Below are 11,965 nucleotides of genomic sequence, written 5' to 3' on the forward strand. Positions count from 1 at the left end.
CAGCTTTTGCTGGCTGCAGAGCAGGACAACCTGCAAGCAGGCATCAGGCAGCAGGCACAGCCTGGCACTCAACCAAAGACCCTGATGTAGGCTACCCAAGGTAGAAGGTGAAAGGTAAGAGTGGGTTTTACAGACACACACTGAGTAAGAGATCCTGAGGGAGGAACCCGTCCAGCTGTTGCTCCAACCAGCCCTGCAGTGGATGGTGCTCAAGTCTGAGACTCAATTTAAAGTCGCATGAGCAGAGTTCAAATCCATACATTCCAGCCGAGTGACCTTCAACCAATGCCAGTCTTCGCACTTAAGAATAGTAATTCCTCTCTATAAAATGGGCTTATTCACCACTGGCAGCAAGTATGGCGGCCTTTCGGTCATCACGGTCAGCAAAGGCAGCCTGGAATGTGGCCACCCAATGGTGGTGGTGGCCTATGATGACAGGCCACAGTCTCCTTGCCACCATTGGCCAGCACCTGGAAGCCCACTTGGGTACAGTACCCCAGCTCAGCAACAGCCACTGGCCCAGCACACAAGAATTCTCCTTGGGGGATGGGGATGGCAGCGGCAGCTGGCGATGAGCGGTGGGAGAGCGTGAGGAGCAGGCGGACAAGGCTGGGGGGCCCAGGAGCGCCAGCCGCAGGGCAGAGGGTGGGGGCGCGAGCACAGCGGGCGGCGGCGAGGCGGCAGCAGAGAAGATGGTGGACAGCGACAGCGGCAGCGAGCGCAGCGGCAGTGGCGGTGGCGGCAGCTGGCAGGGAGGCTTCCAGCCCGCACCCGGTGGTGGCGGCGAGCAGGAGACGCAGGAGCTGGCCTCGAATCGGCTGGACATCCAGAACAAGCGCTTCTACCTGGACGTGAAGCAGAACGCCAAGGGCCGCTTCCTGAAGATCGTCGAGGTGGGCGCAGGCGGCTCCAAGAGCCGCCTCATGCTGTCCATTTTGGTGGCAGCCAAGTTCCGCGACTGGCTGCTCGACTTCATCGAGCACTATGGGCAGCTGGGCCCCAGCAGTCCCCAGCAGCTGGCAGTGGGCACAGAGGAGGGCGGCGGGCCCGGCACTCCTCAGTTCAACCACTTTGGAAAGCAGTATGGAGGTTCCTCAAAAGACTTCACATAGAACTCCCCTATGACCCAGCAATCCCACTTTTGGGCATTTACCCAAATGTTTATAAACAAGACCACACTAAAGCTACTAGCACAACTATGTTTATTGCAGCATTATTTACCATAGCTAAGATATGGAACCAACCCAGATGCCCCTCAGTAGATGAATGGATCAAGAAAATGTGGTATATATACACAATGGAATTCTATGCCTCCATCAGAAAGAATGACATTTCCCCATTTGTTAGGAAATGGAAAGGCTTGGAAAAAATTATATTAAGTGAAGTAAGCCAGGCCCAAAGAAACATAGGTCCCATGGTTTCCCTTATTTGCAATATCTAGTACATCTATGAGTCAAGCGGAAAAGGTCAGATAATGTGATGTTAGGAAAACGAACCCTTAAATATGTATTTTAATGTTTTTGTTTCTTTCATGCATGTGTTTCTAACGCATTTATAAGATTATTTCTTTGTTGCTTTGTATGTACCTCCCCCACAGTGTAACCCCCGCTTTCACTATATTTGATGTCAGTATAAGTTGTGGAGGAGATGGGGACAAACAAGTCGTTTAAGGATTCAGGTGGACCTGTTGCAACCATGAAAAGTACAAATTGTCATGTCAAAAACGAGCTTTACAATGTCGGTGTGGGGGGGTGGTGGGGGGGAAGGATTGGGTGGGGGGGAGGGGGGAGGTTGGGAAGGGAGGTGAAGGGTAAACAAAGGAGGAGGCTGCAATGCTTGGTAAGAAATGTATGCATTATCCTGCCCATGTAATTGTAACCCCTCTGTACAGTATGTTCTCAAATAAAATAAAATTAAATTAAAAAAAAAAAGAGCGAGTTCCTGGTGCGCGAGAACTGCAAATACTACCTGGATCTCAAGGAGAACCAGCGCGGCAGCTTCCTGTGCATCCGCCAGACCCTCAACCGCGGCGGCGGCGGTTTTGGCGCAGGCCCCGGGCCTGGTGGCCTCCAGAGCGGCCAGACCATTGTGCTGCCTGCGCAAGGTCTCATCGAATTCCGACATGCTCACCAAGCTCATCGACGACTAGGGAGGTGAGGAAGACGAGCTGGCCGGAGGCCCCAAGAGGCGGTGCCGGGAGCCCGGGGGGGGGGGGGGGCGGGGGGCGCTGTGCGGGGAACTCCCGGAGGGCACCTCTATTACTGTGGACTCCAAACGTTTCTTCTTCGATGTGGGCTGCAACAAGTAAGGAGTTTTTCTACGTGTGAGTGAGGTGAAGCGGTCCTACCGCAATGCCATCACCGTGCCCTTCAAGGCCTGGAGCAAGTTTGGTGGCGTCTTCTGCCGGTATGCGGATGAGATGAAAGAAATTCAGGAGCAGCAGAGGGATAAGCTTTATGAGCGTCGTGCTGGGGGAGGGTGAGGAGTCCTAAGGCGAGGAGGTGGATGAGGATTGAAATGGCAGCTTTCCCCCCTGGCCTCCCCCACCCTGTTACCCGCGCCCCCCCATCCCCCATCCCACTGGCTAGTTCCCATTCTTGCTCATTCCCCTGTGAGCTAGTGGAGAGGGAGCCCGGGAGGCCACCAAGGGAGAAAAAAAAACCAACAAAATTAAAAAAAAATAATATAGTTAAGAGAAATAACCATAAGACAACAGTCTTGAACAGTGAGTAAAGCAGTAAAGTTCCAGAAATTGACAGCAACCTGAAAAGAGAGGACAACAGCATCTCCTCACCTGCAAGAGTCTCAGCTTCTATTTCCCACCCGAGGTTCCTAAGCTCATCTAGATAATCCTGAAGGGGATAGATTTCGAGTCTGGGCCCCTAAACACATCTGACTTACCCAGATCCATCTGTGTATAACAGTTGAATTTGTGTTGTACCTGGGTAAATCTAAAGTATCTCTCCAGGCCTAGCCGCCGTTGCAGTGTCTATCCTTCACCTTCATTGTAATCAGCCTTTTGGATCGAGATCTGCACAGAAATTCTTGAGACAGAGAGACCTTTGCAGTTACCCAGTCCTGAGAGTCCAGGTTTATGAAAAGGAATGCAACTTTACACAATCATGGACAAGGCAAAAAAGAATTCAAGAAGCCATCAGCAAATCAAAACAAATTGGATTGTTTTTTAATGGTTTTGCATGGAATCTGGCCCCATGTCTTTTCTTTGCAGAATTATTTTCCAGGATGCGAAAATTCAAAAGCCAATGCTTGAACTAGAGAATTCATTACTAAAATAGTTTAAAAGTTGGGCAAAAGGAATTTTTTTTTTCAAAAAATAAAAGCAGTTTTACATTGGGGGTTGCTGAGGTAGGCACAATAAGTCAGGCATAAAGCACAAGGCAAACTCGTTGAGTGGATGGGTTGCTGCTCACTAAAGTTCTTCCCTTGATCTCTAAAGGTGGAGGTCATTACCAAGAAGTGGCATTGGTGTGAATGAGAGCCAGATCCCATGGCTCTACTATATGAGCCAGTGAATTGTGGCTAATTTGGCTGTTACAGCCACTGGTTGGCTGCATTTTTAACTGTAAAACTTGATTTTCTGCAAAAGGAACAGTATGGCTACAAGCCTGAGCTTTAATGGAATATGCATCCTCACAGAGAAGTTGGAAATAACTAAAACTGAAGTTTTAATTCACCTTCAGTTTAATCTGTGGATTTGTTCAAATACTAAAGATCCTCAGGTTCAGAATTCCAGTATCATTTCTTCTTTAAAACAAATTTTTAAGAACTTGATCCATCTTATTAGTACCTCACAATCAAAGTTGGCAAATGATGGATGAATGATTCAAGCAGTGCACCCGGTGGAAGCTGAAATCCATCTGTGAATGGAACTGATGTGAATGTGAATATGCTGACTATATCCTGGAAGCATTTTTATACCATCTTGAAATTGCAACATACTGGCATTGGCCAGTTTATCCAGCTGTCTTTCAAGAATAAAAGTTGGGGTTTTCATGGATCGCCTCTTCTATATTTTAAATGGATTTTCAGTAGAAATGATTTTTGTTAATCAAGTTAATCCCACCCCATCAAAAGGTATTTCTAGAAATGTCACAGGCCTAGGAAACTTTGAATTGAATGGGAGCTAATGTTCTTTCCAAAGTTTTCAGGTATTCTTTGTGTGACACCTTCTCAACCAGGAGGCAAGTAACCCCATCTCCACAATCTTAGTATTTTTTTTAACTGCATGCCTGTCCTTTATTTGAGCTGCCTTTTTAATTTATTGCGTATCCTTTTTATTATCTTATTTTGGTATTCAATCTATACAATCTTTTTGTATTTATTGGGAAATAAGTAATATACAAAAAGGTCATTTTCATGTATTTGTGGCTGAGAGGGAGATACTTGTGTATATAAAATTAGGCTTTTTAAAAAAAAAACTAGACTATGACTCAAAATAATGTTGATCTTAGGTTCAAAGAAATAGAAGAGCCACAAACATTGGTGCCCTTTTCAGACTATTTCTCTACTCACATCATTCATAGTAGAATTTTTAAACGTTTTTTAAAGCTTTTCTTTTCAATTTTTCTCCGTTGCCAAGAATGTTTCCTAAATTGTATGGGAGCAATAGTATTTTTGATGTTTTAATGACATCCGTATACTTGTACTGTATTTTGTACCACAAGGCAGCTGTTTTCAATAATGTCCTGCTGTATTTACCTATGTGTTTTGAGTGTTTTGTTTCTTTGCTGCGGAGAACAAATTCCTAGTTTTAGTAAAGGAGATGAGAAGCTAGCATTAGGCTTGCAAAAACTGTTTAAGTTTCAACTCTGAGGTAGCAATGGAAATTAAGGTTGCAGCTATTAGTTGATCGCTGTAACTTTTGCATTTTCAAATCATGTACAATTCCTGTATAGACCAACTTATTTTCTTGCTTCAGTGGTGATTCTGTTGCTCAGCTGCAGTGAGCCAGTTCAATTTTGCAAAGGTGCAGTACCTCTCCTTTTCAAGGGAGTGGTTTATTAATCTGTTTTCTTTTCTTTTTATTTGGCTGAATTGCAGTAACTAGCCTTGCTTTTCTATTCTGTAGAAATGACAGGGTCTTCACAATCCTTTACCAGTGGCTACTCAGCTATAATTAGCTGAATAGAAAGAATGTGGAAGTGGTCTGAGGCATATAGAGTATATGCCAAGAACACTACCATATATGGCATCAGCTTTGGTTACCAGAGAAATTTTCTTAGTCATTAGACCATATAACAGTTATATATCATATGTAAGTCTTTAGATATCAATTTGAGAATCCTCCAAAAAAGGAGCAAAGAATGCGTAAGCTAGGTGTTGGCAAAAGTAATTTATATTAAAATTTTGACCTGCCTGTGTAAGATTAAGTGTGAATGTCCTAGTGGTGGGTTTTTAAGTCTTAAACCAATCTCTGAGGCTTATTTTTCCTGCAGGGGTGTTTAATCGCCTCTCTTCCACTGTAGGAAGATTGCAGAAGGATGTAGATTAATTGTAGCATTTCACTGATCCTCATTCCTGTGACTAGGCACAATAGAAATCTGCAGAGCATGGAGATTCATTCATTAATACTAGCTTATTAAAGGAAATAGTCTTTGTTCCAGTTAGATAATGGCATTATACAAACTCTGGGAAGCAACTAACTTTTTTGTTTTGTTTTTAGCTGCTTACTACAAACGCTTTAGAAGTTGTTTTTAAAATTTGGCAAACATCCCAGCTAATGAAAATAGTTAAATTCCTTAGAAGTAGGGAACTAAGACTCCTTTTCAAAAAATTGAGTTTTATTTCAAACTAGCTACAGAGATAAGCCTTTTTTTTTTTCAAACAGTCAAAAGAGTCGGTCTCTGTGAAGAGATGTAACTCTTTAGGTTTCTATTGTCCCTTCTCATCATTTCAGCAAGTGAAATGGTAAATCTGGTGAGCAGATCTTTCAGTGCATATGCTGCACCAAACAAAATGTCAGTCTGTATAGCACCAAAAATCAAACTGAAAAGTAAACCAAAAACCCCCAAATACCCTATGGAACTGTTGGAGGCATATAGGTGGTACAACTGGCTGTAGCTGTGGTACACACATGGCTACTTGTCATGTCACTTTCCATAATTATTTACTACAGAATGATTGAGAGACTTTTGGTGCAGGCAGCCATTAACCTCCTGCTTCCTTTGTTACCTCTGGGTCACTTTGCAGTAAATTGCAGGTCTTTTAAGAGATTCAAGCTTCGGTTTTCTCAAAACAAAACAATTATCTTGTCTTATCTGAAAATGCAGGGTTGTGGGCAAAAGAGGCTGGTTATAATAATGCCCTCATATTGAGTGGTCTGTAAATGGCTGCACACTTCAGGCACTGTTGTTGCTGAAGATGCTTAAATATGACCTTGACTGGCTTTACAGGGAAGTAGAATGTAATCTACACAAGGTGACTGTGCATCTACCTTGCTCTTGAGGTGGATAAAATTAAGAAGCTGGAGTGTGTAAGCCATGCACATAAGTATTCTTCACTGAAAATTTTGTTTTCATTTTTAACCCAATTATGTACTTTGTCCAATGCACAACTGATCTCTCAGTAGATATTCATTTGAAAATCGTGTGGCCTTGATCAGTGAGAAGGGAGAGGAAAGAAGTGACTTTTTGCATATATGAAAATGACTTGTTTGCTGAGAGTTGTTCTATAACACTCTAGGTATGTTTTTGATTGTATCCTTTTTGATTGGGGAAAGTTAATGTTTTGATCCTGGAGCTAATTCAATTGAGTTTTCTAAGTATCAGAATTGCTCTGATGAATAACAAAGTTGACAGCTTTGATGTCCAATCTCTGTTTATTTTTTAAATATAGTGGAGTGAAATCCCCACTATTATGAATTCTTTAAATCAATATTAATTTAGGACACCTTAAAAGTCTTGTGCATAAGTAAGGCCTGTTCAGAGAGCAGACCTTTTTGCTCCTTTTCCACAATTGTGAAAAAGTCTCAAGTGTTTTTTGCATTGTATATTTCCATTTTATCCCTGACATATTTCTCAAAGATAAAGCACTTTTTGATCATGAAATGCATAGGATCTTTGTGTGATGTGGATCATGGTTTCTCAGGCTCCCCTAGATATTCTGTTTATGAATATTATTCTAACTTTATGTCAGGAGAGTAGAAACGTTTGCTAACGTTAGAAAGTTTGTATTGTTGATTCAGAATACATTTTGCTAGTTTCCAATGGATGGGAGAGTAAAAAATGCTGCATTCACAATTTAATAAGTTACATTCCCTTAAGCCTTAAGGTAACTTTTTCTTCTCTGTCGATAACAGCACTGAAGTTACAGTAAATGAATGAGATTATCAGTTTTCAGGGTTGTTTTTAGAGTACTGTAAATCAATTAGCTGTCTTCTGAAAGAGTTACAATTCCCATTCAGTATACTGGATAATGGGTGTAAGGGTGGGGGTAGGGCAGGGTGGGGGGAGATAGTTTGTAGAAAAGAAAAAAGAAAATAAGAACCATGTTTACCTTAAAATACAGATAAGAAAAAAGTCCATATGTCCCATTTGAAATTCCATATGCAAGGTGGAAATGACAAATTACAGCCTCATTTCTTCTGCTTTAATTTAGAAAAAAAGTATTCACTTTTAATATTAGCTTCAGAAGTTTCTTGAGATAACTGGACTCTTGAGTAGCAATTTCCATTGCCATATCTGACTTGACTGTGTAAGTCATCCTCAGACCTTATTCTTAAAACCTAGTTTCATTGCTGGAACATGTGCAATCCACTTTTCAGTACTGAAACTTAAATTCAGAAAATGGAAAAATAAAATTGCATCAGCATTGTAAAGATTTCTTGTCTTGGGGATTTCCAATTGCGATGGGTCCCCCTGAATCAAGCAAGGCCTTTGTGAATGCCTTTGTATTTCCTAATGCAGTATGGAATATGCTGTCCACTTCTGTTCACAGTCTTACTCTCGTTTGAGAATCTAACTCATGCCTTCTTGGAATTAGACATTCCAATTGGGACAGATAGAACCATGTTAAAACGAGAAGATGCCATATTGTTAGCTTTACCACAGTAAACTAGTAAAAGGGAGAGCACAACTTTATTTGAAGCTAAGCTAGCATGATAGTGAAAGTTTTAACTCAACTTTTCTAATAGATTTTTGAATCCGGGAGCAATTTTTATTTTCCCCATGCTATTTCTGCTATCCACTGACAGATAAGAGAGGACACACAGTCGGGCTGGGAAGGTGGCTCAGCGGTAGAGCGCTTGCCTTGCATGCTCGAGGCCCTGGGTTCGATTCCTCAGCACCACATAAGCAAAAAGAAAAAAGCCGGAAGTGGCACTGTAGCTCAAGTGGTAGAGCTCTAGCCTTGAGCTGAAGAGCAGAGGGACAGTGCCGAGGCCCAGAGTTCAGGCCCCACGACCGGACCCAAAAAAAAAAAAAAAGAGAGGGCACACAGGGAAATGAAGGTCCAGAGTTGTGAAGAGAAAGTGATAGATACACTAAGTGGCCACTAGCATTTTGCAGGAGGCATGAGTTTGTTCTTTTTTCCTACCTCCAGCATCTCTTCAATGGCTAACTTTTTCAAGACTCACTGAGACCATCTCTTAAAGGCAAAATGTTTTGTCTTGTGTTGCTGGATCAGGCTGGTCAGAAAAATATGTGCTTGGAAATAGAAGGGCAAGTGGATTGTTTCTTCCCTTTTAACATTTCTTCTTGGGAGAAAAAAGTACAAGAGACTCAAAGAAAATGAAAGAACAGGATTTTATCACTAAACACATTTGGAGGTTTGTTTTAAATTGATAATAAGCATAAATCCTTTTCTTCTACCATGTCACTCTTCTGTGTAAAAAAGCTCTCTGGAGCTGGGCATTTTGGAACATGCCTGTAATCCCAGGTATTTTGGAGACAGAGATAGGAGATCGTGGCCCAAGGCCAGCCCTGGGCTATAAACAAAAGACCCTATCTGAAAAATAAAGCAAAAAATAATACCAATAATAGGACTGGGCGTGTGGCTTAAGTGGTAGAGCATTTGCCAAGCAAACACAAGGCCTTGAGTTCAAAACCCAAAGTTCTACCTAGGGGGAAAAAAAACTTGGATTCTTAAAACCCTATAGATTGGACAAAAAGTCTAGAAACTGACTTTCAGTTAGTGTAGACACATTTTTTACAGTCTATTGTTTCGCACATTCCAATAGGAGGGAAGTAGTATTTGAATTATTTTTCAGTGGCATCAGTATCAAGACTATATCAGTGTATCTGAACTTTTTTCTGAAGTCCTAGAACATCTATATTATTAAGCATTTTGTTTTCCTTTTGGACTTTCATACAGATGTCTTTCTAAAATCATTTGTTAAGATCACCTGTTCTGATACAGTGCTACACAGCATGTTTTTGTTCTGTGGGAATCTTCAGAGACAGTTCTATCTATTGGTAGCTTTGTTAGACTTGGCTCTTCACTCCAAAGCGGGGGACTCATGTCCTTCCAGTAGAGAATCTACAAAGTTATTTCAATTAAAACCAAAACTTGATAGCAGGAGACAGCTTCCTGATCTAAATGTACAATTAGAGTTTAGGTTGGCAATTACTTTAAAAGGTTGTTTTTTGTTCTTTTTTTTTTTTTTTTGGAGAGGGTTGTCTTTGATCTCTGTAAATACCAACAAGTTTATACATTGTAAGCCAAGTGCGTATGCCTATGTATGAATTTGTAGAGCTGATTTCTGCTTCAAGTGAAGCTGCACCTTTCATTTTATAAAGTTCCCTCCACCCAAAATCCTATAAATGTTGTAAATAGAACATGGAAATTGTAGTAGTAGGATCAATTTGAGAATATCTGCTGAGAGACCAAAAAGTTCATTTTTTTAAGTACCTTGGTTAATTAAAAAGTAAAAAGATTATTTCTCTTGCTTATTTTTGAAAAGAAGAATGCACTTTAACATAGAGCTGCATGGGCAATTCAAACAAATCTGTGAAGTGCAGTACCCGTCCAGAAATCACACTTCCTGAAAACCGTTCAAAAAGCAGAGTCCAGACGGGCTGTTGATCTCACTGCCTGTAGGTTGAAGCTCAGATTCTGAACAATTTTGATACATGCAGGGCTGCTTCAAAAGAGCAATGTGAATACAGCCACAAGCTTCGGACAGGCCTGTAAAACAGCGGGTCCCGTATTTACCACTAACTAGCAAAACTGACAGAAAACTCATAGAAAAAGTTAAGAATCCTTCCTGCTAGTGTGCACTCCTTACAATAGCAGACTTTTGTAAATGGAGTTTTACAGTCTATATTTAAAGAATTGTATGTTTGTAACAAAGTTTGCGGAAAAGTGAAAAAAAAAAAGAATTCTCCTTGGGGCAACAGCTCCCCATTAGGACTACCTTAGCCTGTCATGAGGAATTGCTGGTCAATAGGGACTGTCACCCAACTCTACTGCTAGCCCCTATATCCCATGCCCATCGAGGGCCCAACTACCCACCCTGCCTGCCTGAGCAGGTGACCTGGTTCCTACCTGCCAGAGGAGCCAAAGCCGAAGGAAGTAAGAAGGTCATGGCCACACAAAGGCCACCCATGCGTGTGAGCACATGGGCTGCAGCCAAATCTATCCAAGGAGCTCTCATCTCAAGGTGCATTTCTGAACCCATACAGGTGAGACACCTTACCTTACCACTGTGACTGGGATGGCTTTGGGTAGAAGTTTGCCCATTCTGATGAACTGACCAGGCAACACTAGTCGTGCTGCCATTCCTGTGCCACAAGTTCAACAGCCTTGTCCAGGTTGGTCTCCTGGCTTGACCCATAGAGAGGGTCTTATCCAGATAGGTCCCCTGGCCTGAAACATAGAGACTGCCTTGTCCAGGTGAGTCTCCTGGCTTGACTCACAGAGACAGCCTTGTCCAGGTGGGCTCACCTGGACAGACACATAGAGACTGCCTTGTCCAGGTGCGTCTCCTGGCCTGACACACAGAGACGGCCTTGTCCAGGTGGGTCCCCTCGCCTGATGCATACAGATTGCCTTGTCTAGATGAGTCTCCTGTCCTGATGCATAGAAACAGCCTTGTCCAGGTGGGTCCCCTGGCCTGATGCATAGAGACACTGTTAAATCCCTGACTGTGGATACACAGTCACATACTGCCAGTAGAAAATCCTTCATACTGTCTTCCCATGTGAGAGAGCTCATGTTGGCAAAGCACTACAACCATGGGAAAGTTTCCAATATCTCTTGTGAATGGATAATCAAGAGAAAGGAAGAATCCAAAGGCAAAATTAAAAAAACAAAATTGAACAGATGGGCCTGAGATTGTATCGGCTATCATTGCAATTCTAAATCAACTTGAGTATTCCTGGATTTACAAGACACCACCATGGGGATTACTGGAAGCTGTGGATAATGGGGTGCAAATTAGATCCATCAGTTGGGGTGGGGTGAGGGAGAGGGAAGACCAGAATTCCCTTGAATTTGTAATGATCTCAGAGGAGGGAAAATCCATGGCCAAAGGTGACAAAGGAGTTTTACTAGCTGGTCTATAACTGCCTTGTCCTGGGCTACCTCAGAACTAAGAGCAGCTGCAGCCTCCAGGTGGCAGGTTTCTCTCTCTTTCCAGCAGGCCTCTCTATACCACAGGGCTTTCCTCTCCACAGGCCTGGCCTCTGCTCTGCTCCAGGAGGCCTGCCTCTTGTGGCCTTGTGGTGGTGTTAGTCTCACTCTACACCCCTCCCCCACTCTGCTTCTCACAGATTGTCTCAGATGCAATATAAATATAAAGAACACCTTGTATTCCCTTCTAAAAGCCATTATTTAGTTAGAAGAAGAGGAAGAGATTTCAGTACAGAATATGTGTTCTAATAGCCTAAATGATGGTGCTTGATGAGTCTTGGTTCTAAAGGTACAAAAGAGGAAGCCAAAGTTCTCAAACTGCTGTATGCTTTGACAAGGACTCTCTCTCTCTCTCTCTCTCTCTCTCTCTCTATAT

At 42.4% G+C, this 11,965-nt stretch overlaps 1 pseudogene; it reads left to right on the forward strand.

The window, feature by feature from the left end:
- Positions 1-328: 328 nt before the first annotated feature.
- Positions 329-2,482, forward strand: LOC122102980 (annotated as a pseudogene).
- The last annotated feature ends 9,483 nt before the right edge of the window (positions 2,483-11,965 follow it).

Source organism: Dipodomys spectabilis, unplaced genomic scaffold (assembly GCF_019054845.1).
Source record: "Dipodomys spectabilis isolate Male_0828 unplaced genomic scaffold, ASM1905484v1 ptg001162l, whole genome shotgun sequence".
NCBI classification, from domain to species: domain Eukaryota; kingdom Metazoa; phylum Chordata; class Mammalia; order Rodentia; family Heteromyidae; genus Dipodomys; species Dipodomys spectabilis.